The 19086-nt window shown below is 48.2% G+C and overlaps 1 long non-coding RNA gene across 1 annotated transcript; it reads left to right on the forward strand.

The window, feature by feature from the left end:
• The first annotated feature begins 8650 nt into the window (after positions 1-8650).
• LOC112993508 (uncharacterized) lies at positions 8651-16814 on the forward strand. Its single transcript, XR_010388455.1, has 2 exons — positions 8651-8875; positions 12310-16814. It is a non-coding gene; the product is annotated as an uncharacterized LOC112993508 (long non-coding RNA).
• Positions 16815-19086: the final 2272 nt, after the last annotated feature.

Raw genomic sequence — 19086 nt, forward strand, 5'->3', positions numbered from 1 at the left:
CTCTGCTGCTTCACAGTCTGTGAAATTAATTCCCATAAGATCTTGTCCTCAGAGGACAATGATACCGATTTAACTAAGCTGGTTTAGAAACCGTTTTAATAAAATCCTCACAGGACCTTTTGTGGGCTGCTGGTTTTGAAAACTGGAGCACCTTCTACAGATGTGCCTTATGGTACAATATGCTTAGACAGGAAAGTGTTGATTCACAACCAAAATTACAGCACCAAATTCTGCTGTCTGGAGTAACACTTTTGACTAGCATGGGGTAATTCCAGATTTACTTCAGTGTGTGTTTTTAGGTTTTGAAGATTTAAGGGCCAGAGGCAAATGCCTTTAACCAGGAAGCAATTAATTGCACAAATTTCCTCTTTGCAGTCAATGTAGCACTCATCCAGGTAATATTCCCTGTGAGGCAATGGCTCATGCCTGTGCACTATTTTTATTACTATGTATCTCTGCTAATTAGTTCCTGTTGGATGGCAGGCCAGATTGCTATGGGGATTTCAGATAAAAGTTACAATCAGTTAAGACAATCTAAAGTTAGCTTTAAGATGAAAAACAAACACTTTGTTTTCCTGCTTTGCCCTTTTTTTATTTCTGAAGAAAACTCCCAAGCACAGCCCATGCTTCTGATGGAAGGCGGGCCCAGGTTTGTGAAGGTTATTCCAGTGCTTCAGAGGTCAAGCATGCTGAACCGGAGTTTTGCAGAGCACCTTGGTGCTTGTTCACGACATGCTGTATGTAAGAAATATCTTGTTTGTGTCTTTTGCATGCACCTCACTGCAAAGGATCACAGTTCTGGTTCTCCCTCACAGACGATGCTCAGTTTCACTTCCAGAGAGGTATTCGTGTGCCCGGGCAGGGCCGGTTAAGGGAGATGCAGCCCCACATTGACAGATCCTGGAGCAGCACATACACAGTGTCTTATAAAACATGGAAGTAGCACTTTGGCTGCATAGCCCCTCCACTGCACATTCAGGTCAGGGACGTTTCCACTGCTACTAACAGTGACATCACTCTTGCTCACTTTTTCAAACACAAGCCACACATCCTTCTTGTCCTACATGCTGGCCTATAAACCACGAGCTCGCTCATTATGCTGCTAGTATTACAATTTATTAGCAGAAGCCTTCCTCTCTGCACACTGGACATACAACTCTTCATGTTTGACTACTATAATTGTATTTCCAAAGTTATAAATAACACATTAGCCTGGCTTATGTGCTTGTGCATTTCAAGCTATAAACTGGCAGATGAATGAAATTAAGTGTCTCCAGATTCACATTCCTGTCACTTATTCAATTATTTGATCAGCATAATTGCTCAGAGCAAAAGCTAATTGGAAAATGACATGCATTTATTCTTTCTATAGAGGCGGAGAGGTTTATCGGGTGTTTTACTGCAGGCAGTTTCATTACTTCCAATATTCTGGAGGAAACAAGATGGTTTTTAACAGATCCAGGCCCAAACACACAGAGCTTGCTTGCTAGCCAGATCCTTTCCTACTCTTAGAGCAGTTTCAGTGTTTTGCCATGAAGGGTTTGAACACATCTATACTGCAGTGTATACTGGTGCCTTGGCACATGGGTATGGGAATTGTAAGCCAGCCTCACCACCAGGAGTCTACAGCACTAGATGTGTCCTTGCTTCTGTATATGTATATTCCTGCTGGTGCTGCAGTGGTCCGTGTTTGCTTCTGCCTGTGACAAGATCCCTTTCCTGGGAGTCGTTAGGGAGAATGGAAGGGATCAGGAGGCACAAATCCTAAACCAGTCCATATTTCTGTTATTAGCTCCAGCATTGTTTAGGGTTGGAATATTTAAGCTGTTTAAGTAACAGAGAAGCAAGCATTTTTCCAGGCTGTGGGGAGGTGGGGAGGGGGCAGGCAACTCATCTGTCAATGCCAACAGTTTGCAAGCTATTGTCTGCAGGCCCTGAGGGGATCTATGGGTTATCTATAGGGGAAAGGGAGCTAAGAAAATCCACCCTATTCTCTGTTGGCTTAAATTCATGCCAGAAGGTCTGCTCCACTGCTGGAAAATGCTTCTTATCGGGATCTGCAAATTAAAACAGGGTAAAAACTAATGATCTATGCAACAAAATATTTTTCCCTTAGTCTGGTGTCTGAACAGTCTGTCAGGGAAGGGAGGACCGACAGGGCAGCTTCTGCATGTCCACCCTGCCCTGGGATGTGACCTGCTGTCTCTTGCTCCTGCTGTTCACGAGCAGCTAAAGCATCAGTTTTTGTCTGCTTGAAAAGACCCCAGAAATGGTCCATAGGTGATATAATGTCTGAGAAACATGCTGCTCTTGATCTTACCCCCTGAGTCCTAGCTGTGCTGCTAACACTGCACCGAGTGGTACAGAACAGCTCTGGGAAACTCGCTGTGCTGCGTGCAGTGTACTAGAGGTTAGTAATGCCTATACTTGATGAGAAGTAATTAATCATGTGAGTAACTTTTTAGTTCATCTGAAACGAGATCAAGAGGTGAGTGCAGCACGGTCTATTTGCATGTATACCAGGACAGTGTTTCTGATAGCGGAGGGTTTTATAGTCTAGAAAGCAAAAGAATACAACAACAGGATAAAAAGTAGCCCCACCACGTGTGGTAGGGAGTATGCAGTGCCTCTACATGTGCTGGTGGTCCCTGGGGGAAGGCGAGTTAGATCGCTCGTACTGTATGGACGCATAAGTTTGTTGTGCTGCTTAATGGGGATGTTCTGCAGATCGGAAAAGAGGGATGCTGGGGATTTTGGGTGCCATTCCTGCTAGCAGCTCCGATGCACACATGGCCACAGTGAGCTGAAAACAAGGATGATGCCAAGGCTTGGTCCCCTGCGAGCGACTCCAGCTAGTGGGCAAATAGCCTCTGAACGTGATATTGTGACCTCCAAGCCGTGACTAATGGTATAAATTAGTAACCTGATGGCACCACAGCGCATCTGGCATGGGAAGCGCAGGCTCCTTTGTTGCCAGGGCCCGGCCCGGCCCCGCTGCCCGGGACAAGTTTCGGCCGGGGCTGGGCGGTTTCCCCCGCGCTTTGCGCTCGGAGCGGTCCTGCCGGCGCCGCCGCCGCGGCAGCAGGGGGCGAGCGCCACCGCCGCGGCAGCAGGGGGCGAGCGCCACCGCCGCGGCAGCAGGGGGCGAGCGCCACCGCCGCGGCAGCAGGGGGCGAGCGCCACCGCCGCGGCAGCAGGGGGCGAGCGCCACCGCCGCGGCAGCAGGGGGCGAGCGCCACCGCCGCGGCAGCAGGGGGCGAGCGCCACCGCCGCGGCAGCAGGGGGCGAGCGCCACCGCCGCGGCAGCAGGGGGCGAGCGCCACCGCCGCGGCAGCAGGGGGCGAGCGCCACCGCCGCGGCAGCAGGGGGCGAGCGCCACCGCCGCAACCGGCTGCCGCAACCCGCATCCCTCATGCAGCGCCCCAGCCCTGCAGCCCCACATCCCGCCCCCCAGCCCTGCAGCCCCCCAGCCCAGGAGCCCCGGAGCCCTGCCTGCAGCACAGCATCCCGGCACCTCAGCAGCCCCACGCACGGCAGCCCCACGGCCCGGGTCCCGCAGCCCCACGCCGCTGCAGCCCGGCCGCGCCAGCCTCTCAGCATCGCAGCCGAGGGCGTGCAGCAAGCACGGCTGGCACGGCGCTGCTCCTCGGGGGCCTGGGTGTTCCCGGGGTTCCTGCCCTCAGGGGCGCTGGCGGCTCTGTGACCGTGGAAGTGTTTTTAGTTATACCAGGGCTTTTTGCCTGAGGCCCTGTTATAAACTGTGCTGGTAGAAGTGCTATTTTGTTGCTGGGAGCTGGAAAACTTCCTAGTGTGGGCTTGCAGAGTCCAGGGAAACAGCTTCACACAGGGGCAAGGTGAAGCCAGAGTTACTATCACAGTCCTGGTCCCACCAAGGTGCAGGGCTGCTCTTAATGTGAGTAGATGCAGCAGCAGATACCTCTACGTTTTCTTGGCTACGACCTTGTAATTCCCTGTGAACTTTGTCCCCACTGGGAGCAGTCCCCCCCCATGCACAGTAACAGGTTTCTCTGCAGGATTTTAGCACTAGAGACAAATTCTGGGAAGTTGGTGCTTTTGATACACTGGGACGTTCTTCCTGCTGACTGTGAAATGACTGGATTGCATTTCTGCAACTGGAAGATTCAGTGAATGTATGAACAAGAATGACTCTTCCCCATTTTAGATGATTCCTGCCCAGTTTCTTGCGCTGCAGAGCCTCAGGCTGGCAGCTCTTCGCGGGGTGCCCGGTGGGCTGCTTGCTCGACCGGAGCGCTCCCCTGCTGCGTGCCTGGCAGCACAGCCCGGCTGCACCCCCGAAGCCGCGGTGCAGCTGCGCTGCTCCTCCGTGGCCATATTTCAAGTGCACATGTGCGCTGTCCTCGTAGGAACTTCATCCTATTCCTTCCTCAGGCACAGAATACCCGGTTACTATACTCTATGGTGGGAAGCTACCTGAGATGGAAAAAAAATCCTTCAGAATGAGACAGAAGAATTAAACTGTGGTAAATATTTGCAGGCAAACAACAAAAATGCCATTTGAGTCAACTGAAACACTTAATTTCAATAATTTCAAGTTGATTTTTTTCTCCACCCGAAAGTATAAAATTATTGAAATTGTAAAAGCCATCTGAATAAAGAAAACACTATTCTAAATGTCAATAATATAAAAAATGTAATGCCTTGACAATCTTAAGCTTTTTCTACATTATTTTTATCTGAGAAATTTATTTGGGATGTTTTCTCCTGTGGCTCCCACAAAAATACACACACACACACACACACACACACACACACGCACACCAATAGTTTCAGGACTTCATATTCTTCAATGAAACTTATTTTGCTGAAAACTGCTGTGCAGAACAAGCTGGAAATACTTAGCTTGAAAGGTGTAGTGAGAAGTTTTTAATTCCAGAGCTGTTGTTATACTTCTACTGATCTGACAGAGGTACTTACAAATAAAGTTCAAAGATGCGTCAGTTGTGGAAATAAGTACATATTTTCTTATGTTTTATGCCTATCCGTGTAGGGATGTCTAAGACTGCTACTTACATATACGAGCTTAATACCAATGGGAACCATCAAACCCCCAGTGATTCCCAAAGAGAGATCAGGGCCAGCGTAGTGGAGGCCTTCTCTCATCTTACTTCTGGCCATGTTGTTCCGAGAAGAAAGGCTGTAGACACAGTCCAACCCCAGCCCCCCTGCTCTGAGTCAGAGTCAGCTTCTTCAGTCTTGTGGATCTTAAGTCAGAAGGGAAGGCTAGTCTTGGTCTTGTGGCTTAGTATGACGACTCTGAGTCAGAAGAGTTTATTTATAAAAAAAAAAAAAAATCCTCCTTTTATTATTAGCAGATGTCTCTATCCAGGCTAAGCAAGTTGCCACTAGAAAATACCAGCTGTCAGCCTTTTAAAGCTGGGGGCTGAGGAGAAGAAGTCCATTCGGCATTTGATCATTTCTGAAGCAACATTACATTTATCCGTAATCAATTATGCTGAAATAAAAAGGACAAGCACTCAGGTAAACAGGAGCAAAATCCTGATTCAGGTTTCAGGGCAGCTAAGCTCCAGATGACTTAAGTGGGAATGTTGATTAAAGACCGCACACTGTGACCCACAACGGTTCAGACAGGTTACTCCTGCCACTTAGTAAGGCTTGAGTTAAACTGGAAAGCAGGATACAGCCTCAGTGAGTTTATCAGCTCTGAGCAGTGTGTTTATAGGCAGATAACCTGCAAGCACCTCCCCATTTAGTCTCGGATTCTCCAGGGGGATTCAATAGGTTGTGTGTGTGCTGCTGGGAGATACTGAAGTCATTCAGGAAAAAATGAAAAACCAACCCAGCTTTGGAACAATCCTTTGGAAATCAGTCATTCATTACCTATAGTTAATGATCAGCTGATGGGTTAATAGCAAAACATGAAGTTAAGGATGATAAAAAAAGAAAAAGGAAAAAAAAATTAACTGTTCAGTGACTGTAGTCAAGGAAATGTTCTAATATTGTTGATGGTTACTCTTCTGTATGAGCTCCCACGGAGACTGATGAGGGATATTTTAACTTGTCAAGGCAATAGCACCATAGCAACAAATCTGTAAGAAGTCTGTTGATTTGGTGCACAGAATCTGTTTTGCAAAACAGGACTTTGATCTTCAGGTGTATTTAGCACTGCTATTGTTTTTATGAGCACAGTGAAAAGGCGAAATAGGTCTCTTGTGTAAGTAGGACAATTTATTATTGTCGTTTAGCTTTTGAAGGACAAGCTGTGCAGAAGCAATAGTTTTAAAGCGGAGCTCCAGTCGGAGGAGGCAGACCTTCAGCAGAAGAACATTTACGCTTGGGTTAACAGTGAAGCAAGAAAAACAGGGTTTGCAGAATCATGTCATTAGTGTATTAGCTCCCCCCAACCCATATTTTTATTTGTTCGTCTTCAATTCATGTTTGCTCATTTTACTGACAAAAAAAAAATCTTAATTATTATTTGAACTACAAAAGCTAACACAGCAAAAGTAAAGATAGGGCTTCTCTCTTCTGCTTCATACCATGGTAACAAAATTGTTAGCTAAGCTTTGACTAGATAATCTATAACACTAGTAGCTGCTCTCAAAAGTAGAAGGAATTCAAACCGATTTTGAGGGCACAAGTTGAGTCTATAAATATAGCAGTTAAGGAATAAGAGTCCCTGCAAACCAAATAGAGATTCTTAAAGTGAGAATGTGCAGGGAACTCCATGGCATAATTGAGGTAAAGACAACCGCTGCCTCCAAACACTAGATTGGGTGAGGCAAGTGTTATTCGCTGTTCCTGTGATCTTTCTGATAAAGCGTAATCTGAAATCCAGAACAGACGGCCTTTAGAAGGATCTAGCTGTCCATCTGAAGGCTCTAGATTATATCTTACGGCTGATTTCTCGGAAACAGGCTGGCAGTCTGAGCAGGGCAGAAGCCTGTTTGGAGCCAGATATGGTGTGCTGCACCGAACCGCAGCACTACCACCCGCGCTGCAGTCAGGGCCACGAACTGCTCAGCTGAGCTCGTGCTCACAGTGGAGAGAGCCAGGAGGGGGCTCGGGAGGATGCCTAGTCTTGCAGCTTTCAGGCTGTGCTCCACGGACACACTGGTGAGCCACAGGGTGACAGAAGACGACCAGCGAAGTGGTGGAGAAAAAGCAAACCAAGCAGGTGCAGCCGTTTCCATATGTGCAAACAAATACGACGGCGAAGGAGCAAGAGTACTGAAATGTACTCTAGGCTTTGCCTAATTTCCCTTCCATTCTGTCAGGGAAAATCACCATGGTGCGCCTGCTCTTGACAGTCCTTGGATTGCTTTCCGAAAGTGAGGTTGGAGGAGAGGCTGTCAGGAAACACTAGCACATCCCTGCTGCCCTGCAATAAGGTTGGTCATACCTGACCGCTCCCAGCAGCCTGGCGCGTCTCACCCTCGTGATGACTCCGCAGGCCAGGAGGCAAGTGCCATGTGTAACTGTCCCTGCCATTAGAAAGCTTTCCCTGATATCTATCTTGAACTTTCCTTGCTGCAATATAAGCTCGTTGTTTCTTGTCCTACTCCCCTCCACATGCTGCAAGGAACAGATCCTTCCCTTTCTCTCTGATGTGGCTTTTACCCATGTAAAGGCTATTGTGGCGATGCCCCCGGTTCTCTGTGCTCTGGACCAGATGGACCCCGTCCCCGCAATGGGGTGAGACACAAGCGCGGGCCCAGCCGGGCTGTGTGTGGCCCCCTTCTAGCTGCGCCCACTGCTCATACAGTGCTCATACAGGCCTCCCTTTCGTGCAGGCCGTCCACCATTTCGCTCCGTGCCAGTGGCCCGTGAGTCAGCCACAACCCAGGCACCCGGAGTAGCCCCAGAACGGCGTGCTCCACAGCTTGGCTTTCCTGTTTCATTGGTTTTATCCAGTGCTGTCTTCACATCCTCAACCATGGAGTGCCTCTAGGTCTGAGTCCCTTTCAAGATCTCATTTCTAGCCGTATTTCACAGGTATGTTCCCACTTCCTCTGCACTCGCTTCGTCATTTTGCTTCCTCTCCGTCTTCCTGAGGCAGGGGCTAAGCAAAAGCCATCTCCTAAAACTGTGGCGACTGCACCACACACGCTTAATCATGCAAGCAGCTCTGCATTAACCAAGAACTAAGATAACCTAAAGCACAAAAAAAGAGCTCTCTGTATAGTCATTACCTTGGGCTGAACAGTGATATTTCATCCTTCAGGCTTTTTTCTTAATTGTTGCTCTGGACATTTTTGTTTTATCAGATGGGGAACGACACTTAAGACCCAACTAATTTGTGCCTCTTGTCAATGGTTCTTTGTTTTATTTCAGTTTTCTTTTCCTTTTTTTCCCCTGAATCTATAATCATTTCTTTGTTCCCTGTGGTAAGCTGGCTGCTGGGATCATTATACTCCTGCAAGGCAGGCCTGTCTTAAACCAGGTCGTATTATTATTCTTGTTAGCAGCCGCATCTGCTCGGATGGCAGTGATGCATGACAGCCAGGACTCACTGCACCACGCACTGTACAAAAACTAGTTGTGGCCTGAAAAGTGTGTAATGTGGCAACCAGCAGGCAGATGCACAGGCGGGCTGGGCACCCCAGGGGAACGGCAAGACAACACCAGTCAGAAAGGCAGGGCGGTGAGGGCTCCCCAGCCGCCCGCCCACCGCGGGGCAGCGCCGTGCAGCGGGGCCAGGGACGACGTCGCAGCTGGATGCAGGGGAGAGACTGTTTCACAGCGTTTCACAGCACTCTGTTGTCTGCATCAACAAAACCCTGCTCCGGACTGACCAGAGGCAAAAGAGATTGAATCCCAGATGCAAGAGCACCTTATAGAAGCAGATGCAATGCTTTGGACTTTTCCCTCACAGGTACTTTATTGACCTTAATCACAGGCTCCCTATCTATACCATTAGAGGCTAGTAGTAATATATGAATAAACAAAACAGAGGCAGGGCACAGGCCCAAGCCCTTGCCCATACTAATGCTTTGCATTGTCCTTGCATGATTTTGTCCCAGACTGACTACTGTTTTCGCAGCCGGTACCCAGGCACATTTTGGGAGCTGGCAGGGGCTGTTCCCGGCAGGCAGTCTGGGTGCAGCTCTCCTCTTCTGGGGGGTCGAGAGAAAGTAGCTGTGGGGATGGTTGGGCATGACGGTGAGTCTTGGGGTGAGAAAAGGGACCCTGGGGTGGGCAAGTCTGGCCTTGGGGACAGGGTCAGGCTCACACTTTCCTTGACTCTTAGAGACTTGCCCGGGCTTACATGGAAACGTGTGTCCTCCACGTTGTATGCTGTCGCCTTATCAGGGACTCTTGTATCCACATTTTAAATGCATACATATAATTTGTGCACAGGAAATTGCTGGAATCAGGAAGAGCAGAGGGTACCTAGCACTTTACAGCTATATTGCCTTAAGTTTCAGTGCTGCAAAAACAAAAAGCAGTTCAGCATCATGATTTTTTTCTGTTCCTTTTCTCCATGTCTGCATTAACTGCCTGATGATCAGGCTTTCAGCTACACGTTCACCTGCCTCTGCTCTTGTATCATGCTCATCACCCCAGTGTCAGTGACAGCAAACGTAGACAATCTGTGTTTTTAAACTGAGCCTTTATCCAAGAGTTTCATGCAAAAATGCACTGTTTAATCTACAATTGCATTTTGTAATTTTGATAAGCAGTGTTGGTATTTTGGTATCTGAAAAGTCACGATTGGGCCTTTTTTATGGAATTTCCGTAGGTTTGCCTCAGCAAGCGCCCAGGCCTATTTTTAAAGGCCCCCCCCAGAGGCTGACCCACCTCCTGTGTGGGTTTGCTGCAGATGGCGGGGACACGGGGAGCTGTGATGCCTTGCCAGCACTGGCGGTGTGGCACGTGGCCCTGCCTTGACGGGCAGGATGGAGCTGAGCCCCCACGCCTGGGCATGGTGCAGCGATGAGCCTTGCTCAGGTCAGCAGGCACCCTGAGGCCCTGCAGGACCCGGGTGGAGGGGGTCAGCCGGCTGGATCCGGGCCGTGAGCCTTCGGCTGTATTTATCCCAGCCTTTTGTTCTTCCTCTCTCACCTCTTGCTGACACCTGCCCACCTCCTGTGTGGTGGGAATATTTGCACCTTTGCTCGCTCCAGGGTGCTCCCAGCTGAGGCACAGTGAGGGCCCATTACACGCGTGGGGTGGAGCTGCAAGATTGGACTCCACCACGAAGGCAGAACCTGCTTATGGCCTTTCTCTAATTATTATTATCCTTGCTGAGTCTTCTCTGCGCTGCCTCCGGTAGGAAAGATGTTTTTCTTCCATTATGAAAGCAGTTTAGAAGAAAAAAAACCTGAAAAACTCCCAGCACAATGAAAACTACCACTAACAAAAAAAAGTCCATCCAAGAAATCTGGGCCTCATGCACTGTTCTGTTAATTAGCCTTAATGAAGACAATAAAACCAGAAAGCAAAGCAAAAGCCGAGGGAGGTAACTGGGACAGACTGATTTCCAAAGGAGCAGGAGTTCTGGGAAATCGAGAGACGGCTGTAGAGAACATCACCTTGCAGAAAGCCCCAGATTTCTGCATTCTGCCTCTCCCCTGAGTCCTGTTTTGTACCAAATCAGACTAGATGGGGTAATTGGCACAGCTGTGTTTTGCGCTGTTTTAATAGGCGGTACTTTCCCAGCTGCCTCTGGAAGGCAGTAGTACTGGCAGGCAGCATTCCCGCCAGCGCGGCGGTGTGAAATCAAGTGACGCAAACAGCCAACCAACCTTTGGGAAGAACTCGCTGGCTGATTTTGCCCCTTCATTTTCAATGATAAGTTTTTGAGGACAGCAGCAGCATTTTAAAACACATATGTACAGCGAAAAAAATCTTTTGGACTTTTTCCTCCTCCTCTCAGGCAAATACTTCGCTGCCTCTTTTACGACGCTGTTTCTGCTGACGCAAGCCGGCGATAGGGAGTGTTTGCCCAGAGTGCCCAGCGCAGTTTTCCCTGTGTGGCTTCTGCGCTACTTTGCCAGGTGTCCTGCTGGGGTCTCAATCCACTCTCGACTGACAGCGTCTGGGGCCTCGCTTGGCTTATCACACTCGCACAGCTGGCGACCTATTAATCTCCCGCTCCCAATGCCTTCACTTTAGCGGGAAAGCTCCTGTGCATTTTAATGGTTTGTATTTATACTTAACAGATTCTGGTGTTCAAAGCTCCTAGATTACTCCTCTGTGAAAACTCCTCTCCTTAGCCGTTGAGGGGGGCTCTGCATTTTATTTACTCGTCTCTCCTGCTTTGATACTCTCTTTCAAAGGTGTGGAGAGCCGTAAAGCAGTGAGAGAGGTGGATTTGAAGTCAGTATTGCATTATCCACTAACAATGCTTTGCCCTTGTTACGCATCTTCAGTCCAAGGACCTCAAGACATCCATCTTTTCACACACTGATGGACTGAAGCTAAGTTTATGCTACAAAAGTTTTCCTGCACAGCTACATTTCTAGGTGTACGAACTCTGTTTGCTCGCTCCCTCCCCAGCTATCAGAGGACGCTAGTCTGACAAGGTTATCCAGCAAGGGAGTGCTTTGAATTTCAGTCTGTTCAGAAAACTGTTTCAAACTAGGATGGCAAAAACACAGTTGTGTCGATATAAACCACCTTTTCCCTGGAAGGGTTTGCTTTGAGGAGCTCTGCTAGTACTTCTGTCCTGGCAACCCTCTCTAAAGCCTGCTAAATCCTAAGGCAAAAAGAGGTTTGTGAGCAGGAAAGCTGGGACTAGAATGGTGATTTCCAGATCCTGGCCTTGTACTCTAGCCAGGTGACACACTGGCTGCTACCAAAATAGTTAGCAAAGGGCTCACAGGTAGAGACAGGACGCTTGAAAGGAAAAAGATAACTTACATTGTGGTGGGCTTCTACATCTGATTATGTGTGCCTATTACGCCTGAAAAGCTCTGGTCTGGGAACCTGGGAATTGAAGGTCTTTATTCCTCCCTGGAAAAAGAAGAGAAACATAACATCCCCAGCATCCCAAACCTACCTAAAGTTCCTCTCCCAAAGTAGATTTCAGGTTAGGTAAAGCACAGCATGTTGAGAAATACCTGCTCTCCTCCCAGCTGTGCCAGCCAGGGCTGGGGAGGTAGGCTGAGACTCGGCTCTGAGACGGAATCAGTGTGAGACCTGGTCTGGCCACTGGCCTGGGACCCTCCACCTAGAAATACCTGAAACAGGGCAGTGCAGATTTGGATGGAAGTGTTTGCTAACCTGTTTGCTCCAAACAGATGATATCCCCCCGCCCTAAGTGAATGATGGTCTTTTCTTTCCTGCCCTTGTTTCACCATACAGCAAAGATGGTGGCTTCTTCCCCTCCCCTCGGCTGCCCTGGAGCTGGCTGCAGAATCTCTTCTGTGATGCACCTCTGGGTTGCAAGTAGGGCAGCTACCAGGGAAGCACAGCCTGCTCACTTGCAATAAAACCAACACTTGTGCTCGGTCATTCCAAGTCTTAATCCCCACCAACAAGATCCTAGCAACTGCTTTCAGAAAAGATCTTTAAAAGTGGAAAAGGAAAAGGGTTTTCAGCAGCAGCCACGAGATTCTTCTGTGTGCGACACCAAGAGGCAGCAGCCAGCTTCAGAAAAGATGGCACCAGGAGAAATCATCACTTTTTGGAGTTTAATAGTAACCAGCAAAAAATGCATGGGCCAAATGGAGGCACATAATCACAGATCCATGAGCTGGGGCTAGCTCGACTTGGGAGGGTAGATGCAGAAGTCAGCACAGGAGCCTCCTTGAAGAGCAGATACGTCTTTCTGTCCCCTCACCTCGCTGCACTTTGATAGAAGAAGCTCCCCTGGTTGGAAGCTGCTCTCACACCCCCATGCGACTTGGCATGATGCAAGAACATGTATGGCCCACCCTGAGGTGCCCCAGCAGCTATCCCAAAGGATGGTGGAGGGGCAGTGAAGTTCTCCAGAGAGTACTAATCTCTGTTCCTGCTGGCTATTGACCATTGCAGCATGATCTGGGCTTATTTTATAAAGCACTGTAAGACATCACTTAGCATTATGAGGCTATTCAGTGTGCTAGTTCTTTATATGTATGGGAAAATCTATGGTTTATGTGTATGGGAAGTACATACAGTTCACTCCCTCGTGTTCTCCTCTCTCTCTTCCTGTGGCAAAGTTTGCATTTAGTTTTTAGACAAAAAAGGCATGCTGCTGGGACCTGTCTCCTGCTGCCTTGTTTATTCCTCACTGTCTCCCTCTGCCCTCACTCTCTGCCTCATCAGGCTGCCCCTTGGCTGCCTCTTCACATTCCTCCAGCCAGGTTTGATCATATCATCCTCTGTCACGGCTCATTTGCAAACTGGGGCCTCATTCTTAAATATAACCCTGCCTCCCAAACACAAGGAAATATCCCTCCATTCGCTTTATCAATACATAAAATTGTCAGCAATTTTAGGTCTGACCTTTCAGGGCTTCCTAGGTCTAGAAGCAAGTTCTACATCTCCCATTGAGTAGCTCCCATTGCATAGCTAGAATCTCCCCCTGAATTTCTCTGTTCTAATGCTGCACAACTGGCTCCTTAAATCTGTCATGCAGCCAGGATGCACATGTTGGGGAGAAAACCATGTCTGGCAGGCTGCTCTGCAACATGGCTCCTGTTTGAAACAGCTCTGAGGCCTGAAATATTGGCAAGGTGAGGGGTCCGTGTGCAGCATGTAGGTGACCTGCATAAAGGTGTGTGATAAATTTTGGCTAGGGAGTAGCTGTGCACATTGACTGCTGGTGTCCATCCCCATTCAGAATAACTCTAATCAGCATGAAAATAAAACAGATGTCTGGCATAATCCCAAGAGGCAAATAGATAAGGGTTTCTTAACTTGGCTAGTAAGGAAAATGTCTCTGATGTACAGAAAATATCTTTGAGATACAGATGACTTGAGGAACACAGATTATGACACTGAAGATTGGGGTAGGAGTGTCCACAGGAGATGGTGGATTGCAATCTAGGCTTGGACTGGGGACAGCATGAATGCCATGGAGAACTCCCTGTGTGATTCACATAAAAAAAGAGTCCATAAATGCAAGTCTCCTCAGCTCAAGCATGGGTTAACAGTGAAGCGTGAAGAGAGTGCTCATAGCAGGGATGAGAGCAGGGCTAGTGCAGGAACGAGGGGCATCAGCCAGCAACATTTCAGTCCTGGAGTGCTACAAATGTCAGGAAGGCTCTGGCGGAAAAGTTAGCCATTACCCTGTGCAGACAGGGAGGGAGTCAAGTAGTAGGAAGGGTCTTAGGAATTTTTTTCCCAGCAGCTGGAAAGAGCCCCTAGAGCTCAGGAATGGGGTGGACTAGGGGCTCTATGGCTGTTTTGGGGGTGCTGGGAAGAAGTCTTCCACCTGGAGCACTGCCAAGGTTGTGACAGCTAGGAGAAACTAGTAAGGAGACTTGTATTTGGGCTGACCAGCAGAGTGAGGTAAACAAGGTCCGTGTTGCAGATACCTTCCTCTCTGCAGTGCTAGCCACTGAACCCCTGGTTCCTCAGAGACGTGTGTCCAAACCAAGGTGTTGTTTCTCTGCTCAACTCTCACCCCTGCCACTCTCACCTTCCCCACCCATGCACAGCACATTGCCAAAACATGTTTTCTTCTGCTCTCTCCTCCAAGCTATCCAGCTTAGCTCTTGAATCTGCCTCCTGCTTACCAGTTGTCCCTGTCAATAGCACAGCATGCTATGAAACTATGTGGGCAGGGGCACAAGAAAGCGCAATGTGTCACAGGGCACTCAGAGCAAAGGCAGGGTCAATACCTTCATTCGGATATTCGGCAAAACCCATACGCCTATGGAGACACTTCCCTGCCTCTGCTGAGATCTTACCCTGTCTGCCCCCAGCAGTGGCCCGGTGCCCTGCTGGTGCCACTGCTGCCGCCTGCTCTCTGCTGGTTCAAGCCAGCAGGGAGAGCCCTGGGGCGAGCAGCTGGGCAGGAGAGCTCCTCCCTGGTGCGCCCCGAGGCATGTGGGACAGCCCCGGGGCAGTGAGGGACTTCAGGACAAGCAGGCAAATTGGTGACTGTCACACAAACTTTATGACCTTCCAGCAGCTGTGATCCAGGATCAGGTGAAGAGGATTTTGAAAGCAAGACAAAGAGTTCACCTCCCATGGTGATACCCCTGCAGAGCCACTGCAGATATGAGGTTAGAGTTACTTTGTTTGCTGAATTAACCAGGAATTTGCGAGGCTTGAAGCCATTATGTTTTGGTCTGGTTTGTTTTTTTTAGGTTTATCTCAACAATCCTTTTTGCCTTTGAATTTTTGATAGTGTCTTCTCAAACACAACTCCACTTGAGGGATGGGAAGATGTTACGGTGTTAATAACGTGTCCGTTACTGATCTCTTTTCTCAGGTATTGAAAACTTCCCTGAAATAGGCATCTTGAGTGATGAAAATGTTCCTTAAAAGTAGTCCTGGAAATTTTTTCTAACTTATAATTCAAATATATAATGAAAACAATAATACTTCTATATCGTACACCTCCTAATACTTCTGTATAGTGCTTCTCTAGGTGCTTCCACTCCTTGGCCTTGAAGAACAGTCTCAAAACCCTTCTTTGGAATCATGGCAGGTCCAATCTGTCCTTTATACAAGTTCCCTCTTCCTTCCCAGGCTGTTGCCCTTTCTTTGCTCCGTCTTACTTCCCCTTTCCTTTCTCCCCACATCACCCGGCCACCAGCCAGCTGAGCAGTGTCACCATGATCCCGCCCTTTGGAAAAAGAAGGGATGCTTCACAGATGGTTTTTCTTCAGACCAAGAGGCTGCTCTCCTTACAAAGAGCAGGATCCTGGTGACAGCCCTGCAGCGCAGGCTGTACTCTCCCCTTGAACAGGCTACAGTGCATCACGTCATGCTCAGAGCGCGCTGCCTCACTCCCTCACCTCTCTCTGTGTCAGGCTTTTCAAGTTTCTGTGAGAAAAAAAAGAAAGCTTTCATTCTCCAAGGCCTGCGTCCAGTTCGTATTTTTTTGTGTCACAGGGAAAATGATAAGCCAGGATATAACAATGACCTACTTCACGTCTTGATAAAATAATTTCCTCTCTCTGTCATTTTTCTCAAAGAATAATATTTGACTAACACGAGCATGAAAGATAGAGCAAGAGCTTTTCTGTGAACTAACTGATAATGGGCCAGATTCAGCCCTGAGACAGACAACTGCTACCCTATTGACCTACGTGCAGTTAAGCCTGCTTATCCCGCAGCTCAGTGCCTGGAAAACAATAGGGTTAAAACCTGTAAGATGTGCCTGTGTGATATGACTGCTGTGGCCAAAAGCTTCGAGGACAGCAACTATCTATCATGCATCTGTAAATAAATGTGCCCTGAGCCCACCTCCAGCAGTGCCACCAGGGAGCTGCTCTGGCTTGCTACTGTGGTGCACCCGGGCACCCCCTCTGCAAAACAAGCAGTTGGCTCATCCCCGGGCACAAAAGCCTACTGTGTTTGACAGGGCACATTACCACATAGCGCAACCATGCAGCTCCGAATCCACTCCCCAGCCCCCCGGACAAAGCGCAGAAACAATGCAGACACTTGTAGTTGTCTAATTAGAGCCTATTTAGCTCAATAGACTGTATTTGTCTGCTGAAGGTGTTTAAAAATTTACACGTGGAAGTTTTTGCTTGCAGCATTTGCATGAAGAACTTTCTTAAGTCAATGTTCACCACTCTTCCAACTGATCGTCACCCAGTGTGTATCACTCACTCTGCCATTTCCCACCTGCAGGAGTTTTTCCTATGTTTGTGCAACTTTGCTCTCCATGCCTTCTCATCACCGGATTGATACAGGACATGGATTTGCCATTTGTCATGGCAGATAAGAGGCGGCACTGCTCAGACATCCTTGCGCCCTCGGCTGGGTCATATTCCAACCTGGCATTGGGGAGTGCAGTACGTCCGTTCGCCTTCTGCTGGTGCCTTGTACAAAAAGGACGGAAATCCATCTGCTGTCATGGCTTCAACATGCCATGACACACTGCCCGAGATGACTAAAATGGTGGCATTTGCCTTACACCGACTTCCAGCATCAGATCACATGTCGTTTCACAGCAGTATAAAGGTAGACGATTTATGGGACGCTGTCAAGATTAAAATCCATTTGCTAACAAAGCAATCTATACCCTAATCATTAAAGTTTAATTATAGTCCTTCTTTTCTATTTGTTTCCTTACATAAATGTAGTGTCAACCTTGTCTGTCCTATTGAATTTTTCACTACTTTCTTGTTCACAGAGGTGGAAAGTTCCTCTGCATTTCCGGTGATGGAAAGCTATAGACTGCTGGGCTTTGGCGGGTGAAGGGGAAGGGTAGCAAGGATCTAGGCACAAGCATGGAGACTCCTCTTGACAGCTCTGCTCCTCAGGCACAACGGGACTTTCTATCCAAGCTCATGTGCATAGGAGACGACTTTCTTGGGCACTGCTCAGAGACTGAAGAATAAACCCTCACAAGGAATTACACAAGCCTTACCTCTTTCCCTTGTAAATGCCTTTTTTTAACCTTGCCTTGTCTAGCACAGAGATGCAGCTGTGTGTACATTCAGAACAATACGAAAGCACAATGACCAAACAGAGACACGGGACTGCAAATGCGACTCTGACCTCTGTATAGAGCAGTAGGGAGCAAACACATCGGGCATAAAACGGTCAAGTCACCATGCTCCATGCAGATCTAGAAAGTGCTTAATTAAAAAAGAAATGACAAAAGATGTTATTCCTTGTCTCATGTAGGTCCTAGCTACATTCACTGAAACAATTTGTTTTTAATTCAAAACAAAAGATGCAAGTCTCTACAGTTCACCCGTTTCCTCTTTGCTCAGGTGAAGAAAAAGAAGAATGATCTATAACAATTTTTGGTACTGGGGCAGCTATTTTGATGAGAGCTACCCATACAGAGCCACTCCTATGCCAAGCCATGCGGTTCACTGTCAAAACAGCTTTGGTGCTCAAGTTGTCATCACACCACAGGTCTCTTTAACTCATCTCAACTATTAGAGCAGAGCACCTATGCAAAGGCTTCTCAACCATTTCAGTGAAATATCTGCTGGGCTTAAATAGCCTAATGCTGAATTAAGCAAACCCTGTGACTTTGCAGCCAAGTGGCTGCGGATCACGGATCACCCGGGCAATCAGCTTTAGGAGTCTGCTACAGAGGGAGCAGCCCCTGGAACAAGCATGGCAACAGGCTGCCGCGATGGTAACCTTTTAAACAGCTGCAGCTGTTTGCAAAGTGAGCCTGCACACACACACGTAACGTATTTCCCTTTCCTGACAAGAATAAGCCATACTAGCTTTAAACCAGCACAACTGCATCCATACTCCGGGGAGTTAGTTGTAACAGTATTGTTAAAGCAATTCAGCGTTTGTAGGTAGACAGGCTATAATTAAACTCAATTAAAATAGAATGCTTTTGTTCTAACCTAAGCATCCCCATAGGGACTTGCACCAAAATACCAAAAGGTAGGAATTAAGCCATTTCTGTTATTCTGGTACATGTCTGAGCGTAGGCTGGCTCCTACTCCAATCCTCCAGGCTGTGGATCCTGGCAAAGCTCAACCACCTGGGTGAGCTTCTCTTCTCAGGCTTCATCACCAGGGGATCAATATACGAAAGCACTCGGCCAGGAATCGCTTCTTGGTCACAGCCTGTAGGGTTTATAGAGGCAGAAAGATGACAGTCCCCTCGTAAGCCCGACATTTCCAGCTCTTTAACAGCGATGGTGGGGCAGGTGGTCCAGCACAACGGGCAGCAGCGGCATGCGCTCTGGTATGAACGTGCTGCACAATGTGGGTTTCCAGTTAAGTAAGGGAAGTGGGGAACATCACACCGGATGGTGCTGGGAACTGAATGATGCTGAAAAGGGTAAATTGGCACCTTGGCTCTGCCCTAGAATTACCAGCACTGATTTGTAAGTCATTCAAGCCACCCACGCTTTCTGTCTGCAAAACAAGGATAACAGCATCTCTATCCCACGACTCTCTGGGAGGTATCGTTCATGTTTGTACAGCGCTGTAAGAGCCCCGGAAGAAACCATGCATGTGTGTTAATAATTGCCCTAATTTAGGGCAGAGC

The sequence above is a fragment of the Dromaius novaehollandiae genome, chromosome 3 (assembly GCF_036370855.1).
Source record: "Dromaius novaehollandiae isolate bDroNov1 chromosome 3, bDroNov1.hap1, whole genome shotgun sequence".
Taxonomy (NCBI): Eukaryota; Metazoa; Chordata; class Aves; order Casuariiformes; family Dromaiidae; genus Dromaius; species Dromaius novaehollandiae.